Raw genomic sequence first — 10537 nt, 5'->3', positions numbered from 1 at the left:
CTGCAACCAACAAGCTGACTGTTGCTATCTGTAAACTATGCAGCCGAAACATAATTTCAGCCAATCAGCGTCGTCAGATCTGATGCTCAAAGGGCGCCCTTTCAGCGCCCTGGCCTGTGTGTCTGTTTAGACTCTTATCCAAGGTGACGCTACAGTAGGGGATGGCTGCGTCTGCAGTTGTAGACTCCGGTGCTAGTGGATCGCCGGAGCTGTAGATTAACATTTGCATGCTTATTGTAGTTGTAAGGGCAAGGCCTGTGGCACCATGGAGCATATGTGTGGGCTGACCTGTATTTTACAGGAAAGGAGTGATCAGAGGGTCGAGTTGTCGATTCTTGTTCAGTTTTCATCTTCCTCACCCTCTCAGACTTTGAGTTGCGCGCGCTGCTGAAGAGACGCGCTAACATGGAAACCAAACAATGGTGTACCTGTATTAAAGTCCGAGTGGAAACAGTCGTGAGTAAATCTGATTTTGTCAGAAATCGGGAGAAATGCGGGTGTCTCCCGCGAAAATCGGGAGGGTTGGCAAGTATGACACACACACACACACACACACACACACACACACACACACACACACACACACACAATGTTCGTATTTAGTCTCCTGATTTTAAATGCCCTAGTATGGTTTTGTCACCATTTCCATAGCCCCACCAAAAATATTTTCCACCAGCCGCCACTGTTCAGATCTACCTTTACAAGCAACAGAATCCCTTCGTTGGTGTGGGGATCAGTCTTTATTCTGAATATCCCGTCTTCATTTCAAGTGACAATATCAAAAACAGCCAGCCAGTTGTCAGTTCTCTCCTCATCAGCCTCCAGTGTTTTAAACCTCATGACCTCCACATCGGCTGTATTCTCCACAATGCTACATGCATACTACACAAGAGAGCATTTTCATTGTACAGATATTGATTTTAAAAGCTTTAAGTAAATATGATTTGCTTATTGGCTTTTCGGAAAAAGATATATGAGAGATGATTGATATAACTATCATGTCTCTTTTTTATGAGAGCCAAGAGCCAGTTAGGTTAGCTGAGCACAAAGACTGGAAACAGGGGCAAACAGCTAGCATTGCCTTGCAGCAAATCTAAAGTTCACTATTTTCCATGCTAAAATTATAATTTGTAAAAAACATTCCGAGGCTACCATAAGAGACTCTAGGTTAAATTACTGCTACCACTGCTACTATTTCTTAATGCTAAGAAAAAGTCAGAATTGTTTATATATTAAACAAATTAGATAAAGAAAGAAAATGAGTTAGCCTTTGAGGCAAAATGTGTATCCAGAGCGATGGATTTCCGGGGGATTATATTATCCTTTGGGAAGTGAAATGTTCAACCCAGTCTCACGGTATTTCGTGTTATAGTCACGACATTTAATCTATTGATTCGTGTTCACCAACACGATTTTTCCCCTTTTTTTCGTGTCACACAGAACGATTTTAAAAGCAATGTATTTATATTGGTAGTATGTTTCGTGCCTGCAGCACGTCTTTTTGTCCGTTCGGGTCTTGGAAGACCGGAAGCTGTGGGGGGTTCATAAAAACATCTTCTTACTCAATATCAAGCCACGATTATTGTTTTTATTTTAAATCGTATAATGTCGGACTTTTGTTGTCGTCTGTGAGGAAAAGAAATGGGGCTCAGAGCCTCAGAATACTGACATCTGTATTTTTAAAATCTTTTTTTTCTTCTAATTTGTTATTCTTTTCTAAATAACAGTGTTATTTACTCAACAATAACACACAATTAGCCTTGTTTTTTATTTATTTGTTTGATTCCATAATCTCTGGCTTTTTTGGCGTCCGTCAGGAACTGAATTTCAAGATAAAAATAACCGGAAACAGACGTAGGCCTATAAGGGACATTTCGAGCATCATTGCGATACACAGCCACTGAACTGATTACCCAAGATCCTTAGCTATGGTTTAAGCTCGCTGATTGGATTGTTTAGCCGCAATGCATGTAGGGATATGGTGTTTATGCGATATGAAATCCGAAAAACGTTAAAAAAAAAAAAATAATACTTTATTCCGAGTGTTCTTGCTTTTCTCTTTGAAGGTCATCACATAACGGCATTGTAATACACGGTTCGGCTATATTACATATTACAGATCTGCCGTAGTCCTTTATTTGTAGAGCCCTGATGAGAAGACCTATGGACAAACTGGAAGAAATGCCGCCCGAAACTGAATACTTGACGTGGATCATAAATATATCAGCAATTAAACAACATCTTACATTTCTCTTCACACAATACGTCTCCTTGCATGTATAAACACTAATTCGGCTGACTTTTACATTTGATCTAATTCGTAGATAGGTTATATTTACATCATAAAAGTGCACAGCTGATATAAAAGGACTTGTCATTTTTTATTATATTTATATTACTGATTTTCTTTGAATATAAGAATGTAAATACTGAGTCTGAAATAATGTAGCAATTGTAAGGGAAACTTCTGCAGTAATGGAGAGTCAGGACTCAAAGAGACACGAGGAGAGTTGGAGCTTTGATGTCAAACAATGATGTTTATTACAAGTCAACGGCCGGAGAATTCATATCACAAGTCACAGCAGCAAAAGGTTCTGACTGCACGGATGGGTTGCCATGTCAATTCTGATCAGCCTCGCATCTTGGTAGACCCTTTAACTAGTTTACAGAGAGTCAAATCCACATATTGGGGATGGGCCTAAACACCTGGAGACACAGGAGATGTCTCTCACATCTGTGGAGCTTAGAAGCCAGGTTCTCACAGTCGTAAAACCCCCCTTGTGCCCGCCAGGTCAGGCCATAAAACCTGGTAGTGTCAACATACGACTGCATTATCACATTCCTTACGGGAGATAAGAAACAGGGTTGGTCGTAAATGTCAACAGGCAATAAGGTTAAATATTTAGAAGTAAAGACAGAATTAATCCCTAACAGCAATATGCTGTTGTGTGTCCTACACTAATAATACAAAGTTATTATGGCTGTGTGTACCTTGTGTGCACCGCCTAGTGGTTAAAGCACGTTATGAATTATTGTTTTTATGTGTTATATTTGATGAAAAAAATATGAAAAGTACATACTTTCATAGGGGAAAAGTGTAATGATAGGTGTTTATGCTTTAGTTACAATGCATATATGTTCCCACTAGGCGGCAGTATAACATCTATGGACATAGATGTTAGCAGAACAAGATGTGATGTGAGTCATGTGACTGCATGTTGGCTAATAAAGTTGGCTAGTAAAGCTAGTCCAAAGATACAAGAAGATATCTTATTTATAACCAATAAGAACATTACATGATACCAGGACACGGGTAAAACTTTGTCGGCAGCAAGAAGCAACGCAGAATGGATGCATTAAAACCGCCATGTCCGTTAAATCTGACTGGAAATGTGGATGCGAAATGGAGGACATTCAAGCAACAGTTTCTGCTGTATGCTGCAGCTGTCGGAGCGGATACAAAGTCAGATGCTAGAAAAATAGCAATACTGCTAACCGTTGCCGGACCAGAAGCATTGGAAGTCTACAATACTTTCTTGTTTGCTCAACCAGAGGACAAAGATAAGTTGGATGGTGTCTTAAAAAAGTTTGATGCGCACTGCCTAAAAGAACAAAACATTTGAAAGGTACGTTTTTCGCACAAGAATGCAGCATCAGGGAGAGACGTTTGATAACTTTCTCACAGACCTCAAGCTAAAGGCAAAGTCCTGTAATTTCAATGATCTCAGAGACTCTATGATTAGAGACCAGATAGTGTTTGGGACTAATGACAAGAAAATCAGAGACAAATTATTGAGTGAAACAGAACTCACGATGGAGAGCGCCATTAAAATATGCCACGCCAGCGAGCTAGCGCGCCAACATGTACTGACATTTAATGAACCTGCACATGGAGCAGCAAGCCAACATGACGAGGGAGTGAACGCTGTGTCAGTTAAAGCAAAACAGTGGAAAAGATACAGAGATAAAAACAATGATGACGAACAGTTGTTCAGCTGCAAGAGATGTGGGGGGAAAACACACACCAAGACAATGTCCTGCTTATGGGAAAATGTGTGCAAAGTGCAAAGGAAAAAATCATTATGCAAAGATGTGCCTCTCCAGAGAAAAAAATAAATCCAATAAGGTGCACAGAGTTGAAGACTCAGATGACAGTGATGATTTACAGTTTCTCGATTGCTAACACACTTTTTTTTTTTTAATTGCTCAGTTTCTCAGAACACTAAACACAATTCATAAAATCACACACCCAAAGTGCAAAATTCCTAATTTCTCCTGCTAAGTGAAAAACTGCACTCAAAACTACATAAACACTTACCAAATGCAAACTTTTGCACTAAATATAACACACTTCATTCATAATACTGGATTGTTTGACCACCCTACACACTGCTGAGCATAATCTAAAGCACTTTCATCTTGTATGGGCTATGCTCTGTACATAGAGGTTTCTGCAGAGAAAGATTGCTTGAGAATAAAGAAATACAGTAAATGAAGAAATACAAATGAGTTGTTGAAAAAAAATCACATTTTATTCAAAAATAACATTGTGCAACATGCATCTCAGCACATAGTTACTATGCTTCGGATCTCTCTAAGTTTGATGCATTGTTTGCCAAAACTAAGTTTGTAACTGCTGCTTCCTGTGCCTCATTGAAAATCCTTAGCCTTCCACCTGCACCTCTTCTTTTCTCAGTCCTTCAGATAAACAACAAAGATATAGTGGTTGGTCAGTGTCTGTGTTGCATAAAAGTAAGTCTACCACAGTCAATTGTGCAGGATTTGTGTACAGTTATAGTATGCAACATGCCAACAATTCAATTACAGTAATGAAGTAAATACGTTTCACACAACAGATATAAGCACTGATATATCATGAATTATGCAGAGCTAAAAACTGGTAACTAACCTGTTATCAAGTCTAAGTGTCCGGATTACAGAGGCAACAGTAAATCGGCTTAGATTAGGCTGAACCCTCTGTCCAGCCTCTCTCATCGTCAAACCCTGGTTGACAACATTTCATTTCATTAGAGAGTACTCTTCGTCCTGCTCTCACTCTCAGCCCAGCTCTTACTCTTCCTCTGCTCATGCTTTCATGTTGGCTTCCATTGTTGCTGTAAGAAAGTACTCACCTGTGGTCTTTTTATAGTGCTAACATCCTGATTGATGAGCCAACAATTATGCTAACATGTGTTTGGTCAGGTGGAACGTGTTTCCTGATCATTGATCCATGTGTGAGGTATTTTGAATATCAGTGTTTTAAACCAGCTAACACGTGACTTTATGTCAGATGCCTGTGTCTTACGTGGAGAAACGTGTGCAGTGGTTTGCAAAAAGTGCCATGTTGATTTGCAAATTGTGTGAAAAGCTGTTAACGATGTTTTGCTTTTTGAGTGTCGGTTAAAATAATTGTGCTTTATGTATAATTTTAGTGTGTTAGCAATCGAGAAAAACTGTATAGTAAGTGAAACATTTTTCATCAAGATGTTGTCACATGAAGAAAATGACGGCTCACATAGTCCAAAAGGTACTGAAAATGCTTTGTCAGATGACAAATGGATTGCACCAATCCTAGTAAATGGGACAATTGTGCCATTTCAGATTGACACTGGGGCTAAAGCTAATTTAATTAATGTGAATGATCTCAAGGCACTTAGAGAGAAACCTAGAAGTAACTCAGAAAATAACAAACCAAGGCATACAACGGGCAGCCAATTGAGACAAAAGGGCAATGCCGACTCAAGTTGAACACAGTGAAAGGCAAACAATACAGCCTGTTGTTTGTCATTGTGCCAAATGGGCATGAAACACTCCTGGGAGACAAAGCTTCAGAGGACCTAGGACTGGTTAAGAGGATCTATCAAATAAACAGTGGGGACATAGTAATGGACAAACAATGCAGAAATACAAACTACACGCAGTTTGCTGAAACAGTTGACATTGTAAAGGAATTCCCAACAGTTTTTAAAGGACAAGGGACCTTGCCGTACACTTACAAGATCCAGCTCAAGGATGATGCCAAGCCTGTAGTGCACGCCCCAAGAAGAGTGCCAGCACCACTACGAGCGGGTTTAAAAAAAGAGCTTGACAGGATGACACTACTGGGTGTTATTGAGCGAGTGGAGGAGCTTACTGACTGGGTGAACTCCATCACATGTGTAAAAAAGAAAACTGGTGACTTAAGAGTCTGCCTTGATCCAAAGGATCACAATGAGAATATCAAAAGAGAACACTAACAAATCCCAAAACGTGAGGAGATAACCTGTGAAATGGCAGGTGCAAAATATTTCAGCAAAATGGACGCTTCGCAGGGGTTTTGGCAGCTGAAGTTGGACCCAGAAAGCAGCAAGCTTTGCACCTTCAACACACCATTTGGGAGATACTGTTTTTTGAGGTTGCCATTTGGTATCATCTCAGCACCAGAAATCTTCCACAGGGCGATGGAGTCCATAATAGAGGGTCTGGAAGGCACAAGAGTGTACATAGATGACTTGGTTGTCTGGGGAAAAAAACGTCAAGAACATGACAAAAGACTAAGAGATTGGCTTGGGCGGTATAATTTTTTTCATACCGTCATACCTTGCTGACATCATACCGTGGTATACGGTATATGACGGTATGACTTGGGTCGACTTGAGTGAGGTGGCGTTCGAACGGCGGCAAATAGATGTTTCGAACGGTATATTATATGTTTGGTGTAAAATGCAGCCCGAGCCGGTAGACGCTCGCAAAGTGCCGCGACTTGCGCGCAAGTGCAAAACAAGGGCTGCATACATGACACGTTGTGCAAATGGCACATTTTGAGATCGGATACAGGACGCGTTTGTAGATGTCTGACGTTGTTTCCATTGTGAGCTAAGTTAACAATATATCATCATACATAAAGAATAACAAAAAAAGATATTAGATATGCCATATCGTATATGGTAGGCTAATGCACAGTGTACATAATATAGGTCTTAAATCATCCCTGTTGTAATAAATTCGTTTCATTTAAATGTTTTCCCCGTTGTAATAAATTCGTCAAATTTCTCGATCAATAAAACACAGTTGCAACTTCTATATGTTTCAGATAACTTTATTTACACACATGCACACACATGTTCTCAACGGAGAATGAAAATTACTTGCCTATTAATAAGGGCAAAATAGTACAAATGGCACTTTTGGCTGAACAAGCAAGATAGAAAAATAGGGCCCGCCTAATTATACAAATAAAAAGGCTGAATAACTTCAACTTAGGCCCTAATTAAAATAAATAAATAAATTAGGCCCTATAAATAGGGCGGTTTGTAGCCTAATATGAAAACAATAAACCATGACATAAATGTTCTCAACAGAGAATGAAATAAGGGGAATAAACTAGGCTACAACTGGAAATAATTTAGGCTATAAGGACAGCTTAAGGGTCATTCCAGAATAGGAGGACATTTCATGTCCCCCATATAACAAATCTAATAATCCATGCCCAAAATGCTAAAACATGCACTTGTGTTAAACATACTTGTCTTGAGACAAAATGTATATAAAGTTGTCGAAAAAGTGGTTTCAAAATATCATTTAAATTTCAAATAGCTCTCGAACATACTCTAAAATGGCATTTTACTCTTGTCCCCGCTTCTTGGTGACCAACTTGCATGTCAAATATAACATTTAAAATAGGGATTTTATTTACTTTTTTTTGGTATTATTCTAATGATATATGTCTCTTGTAAAGGTAAAATCAATTTGTTAAATCATAAACATATTTTAAATAACAGTAATTTTGCACAGAAGGTGTGTCCCTCAACATGCGTTCAACCCTGTTACCCAAACCTTTTTAGATTGGCACAGGAAGTGAAAAAACTGTAACTCAGATGACATAGTGGAAGTGACATCAGCAAGCCATGTGCTAGTGCCATGGGTAGACCAAAACTAAGTCCTCTCTTTTATTTTTCATATTTTTACCATCTTTTCGGTCTTAAAAGAGTGTGGCACTCTGACCCACTCAACCCTGTTACTGATATTATCAGAATAAAGCATATTAATTTCAAAGTTATCTTTCTTGCATTAGATATCCAAGTTTGTCCTTGCCTTGAAAGTAGCATTACATGCTACATCTAGCAATAATTCCTGAGGTTAAAGCTCAAATTAGCATTGATTTTCAACCCTGTTACTTTCAACCCTGTTACTATAATTAGAGTAACAGGGGTAATTCTTTATTGGAAAATATAAATTTGATGCCTAGCTGGGCAAATCACTTTTTTTGATGATTTTTTATCTGTTTTTCCTAAATACATACAAAAAAAATATAAAATAAAAGGTTCATTTTTCAAAAAGGTTGGTGTCTAAATAGTCCTCCAATTCTGGAATGACCCTTAACTTGGCCCGTCGGCCGCCGCCTGATAAAAAGGCTGAATAACTTCAACAACAAATGTAAGCCTACAAGCAGGCATATGGTTTGTAGCCGAATATGAAAAGGCAAATCAATTTCACATTTGGCGCATCTATCTCGCGGACCTCAATCTAGGTTCTTTGTTAAAAAGACAAGCATATTTACTTTGTCTGGCTTTATTTGTGCGCGTTGTGGTGTCACCGTGTTCCCTGCGGTGCTGAAAATACGCTCAGACGCTGCACTTGACGCACATATGCAGAGGTATTTGCGGGCCACCATGGACAGCAACGGTAAGCGTGTCTCATTTAGTTTCCACCACTGAAGCGGGTTTTCCCCCGTATCGATTGTGTCCTCCTGTGTGTAGACAACCAGCTCTGCGTGTGCTCAGCTCTGCGTGTGCTGAGCTCTGAGAGCGGGAAAGACGGACTGCCCTCTGCTGGCGCGTGCTGTGCATTACAACCAATTTCGTCTCTGTCAAAACTCCGTGTCAGTGTAATAGAGAGGCGAAGTCCCTCCCTTTCCGGGAGCCTCCATGGGACCCCGGAAGCGGAAAATTATACATTGAAGTCAATGGAGAGAGAAAATTTATCTTTTGATCCCGTTTGAATTGTGCCACGAATGACACATATGATGTTTGTCAATCTTAAACAATAATTTCCATGTAAAAAAAGTCACAGTTTGTCGTAAAACTGTTGAAATATAAGACTATGAAAAATACGCAACTAGAAAGACTACAAATCCCAAATGCATTCTGGGTCGCGTAAGTGATGTCATAGGCGATAATGCTCCAAGACTGGTTGCGGCTCGCAAAGCAAAGAGGAAGAAGAAGATTTATTTATTCCCTCCAATAAATATAAGAGATTGCTCCAATAAATTCACTTTTACAAGATGCCTGTGTGCTTTGTACCAGGTTGTAATCACAAAAAAGAGCATACCACTTGCTCGTTCTATCGCTTCCCGTCTTATGAAAGGACCAGGAGTCGTTGGACCAAACATATCAGGTAATATACATGTTTTGCATGGAACATAGTCAAGTTAGCTACCTAGCTAGTAGCGAGCATGTTAGTTAGCATTATATTACTTAGCCTTGTCATTTGTATTAGCCTTAACATGAAGTAAACCAAAATGTTAAACAGTAAGAGTAGTCATGATGGTAAGTATTTTGTGAAACATTTGAAGAGTAGCCTATCGCCCCCTCCACCAGGTGCTAAGGGGGCGGGAGGTAGGCTAACGCCACATTAGCATATTTTCTACTTAATGCTATCTGCACAAATGGTTAACATTGAACATTAAAAGATCAGGCCGTTCAAGGAGAGTCGAAGGAAGGAAGGCAGGCAGCTTTGCATGACATTCTTCTGGACGTGTTTCATTGTGATGATAGTGAGAGTGAGTCAATCTGTTTGTTGGAAAGACAGTAGTTGAGTGATTACTGAGAGAAAATTATTAAAAGAGATAATTATTCAGTGTTGTTACTTTAAAGTGTTGTTACTGACCTTTTTCTCTTTTATTTTCTTTACCTCACCTGTAACTGCTGAGACCCTGAGGAACATGCACACTGGACTGACCTGCTCTGGCAACCTGATTTCCACTGTACGTAATAGTATTTGGTTATGGTATATTATTTATATACATCAAAGGCACAATGCACCCCCCAGAGACACACATGTATTGAGTGTGATATTTTGCATAGGTCATGTGAAATCATCTTTACATACTAGAAAACTGTAGGAGCGGCAACTTGTTTTGAAATTGAATTTTTAATATCCGATAATAAAGTTGATCTGTTTTCTTTATTCTTCTCTCTTCCCAGCTCCATCCATCACCATTCTCTGTTCCTGCAGGTCCTGCTTGCTAATCAATATTCATATTTTTTTACACAATTAAAAATAAAGTCAATGTATTGTATGACATGAAGTTGTGCTTCATTCCGAGTCAATAATAAATTCATTCTGCCTTCAACTGCAAAATGATTGTGGACTGCACCGACATCCATGTAGCTGCCCCCCAGTAAGATGAACCAAGCAAAGTTGACACTCAACATACAGCTGTGCTCTTAAGTTTACATGAAGAATTTGTGAAATATTGGTAATAACAGGTTTAAATGATTATTAGTCATTCATTATATAATTGTCTCATTGTAGATGAGCAGACGGGGAGCCAGAT

This window comes from Notothenia rossii (assembly GCF_949606895.1).
Source record: "Notothenia rossii genome assembly, chromosome: 1".
NCBI lineage: Eukaryota > Metazoa > Chordata > Actinopteri > Perciformes > Nototheniidae > Notothenia > Notothenia rossii.
Note: the sequence above shows the minus strand (reverse complement) of the source record.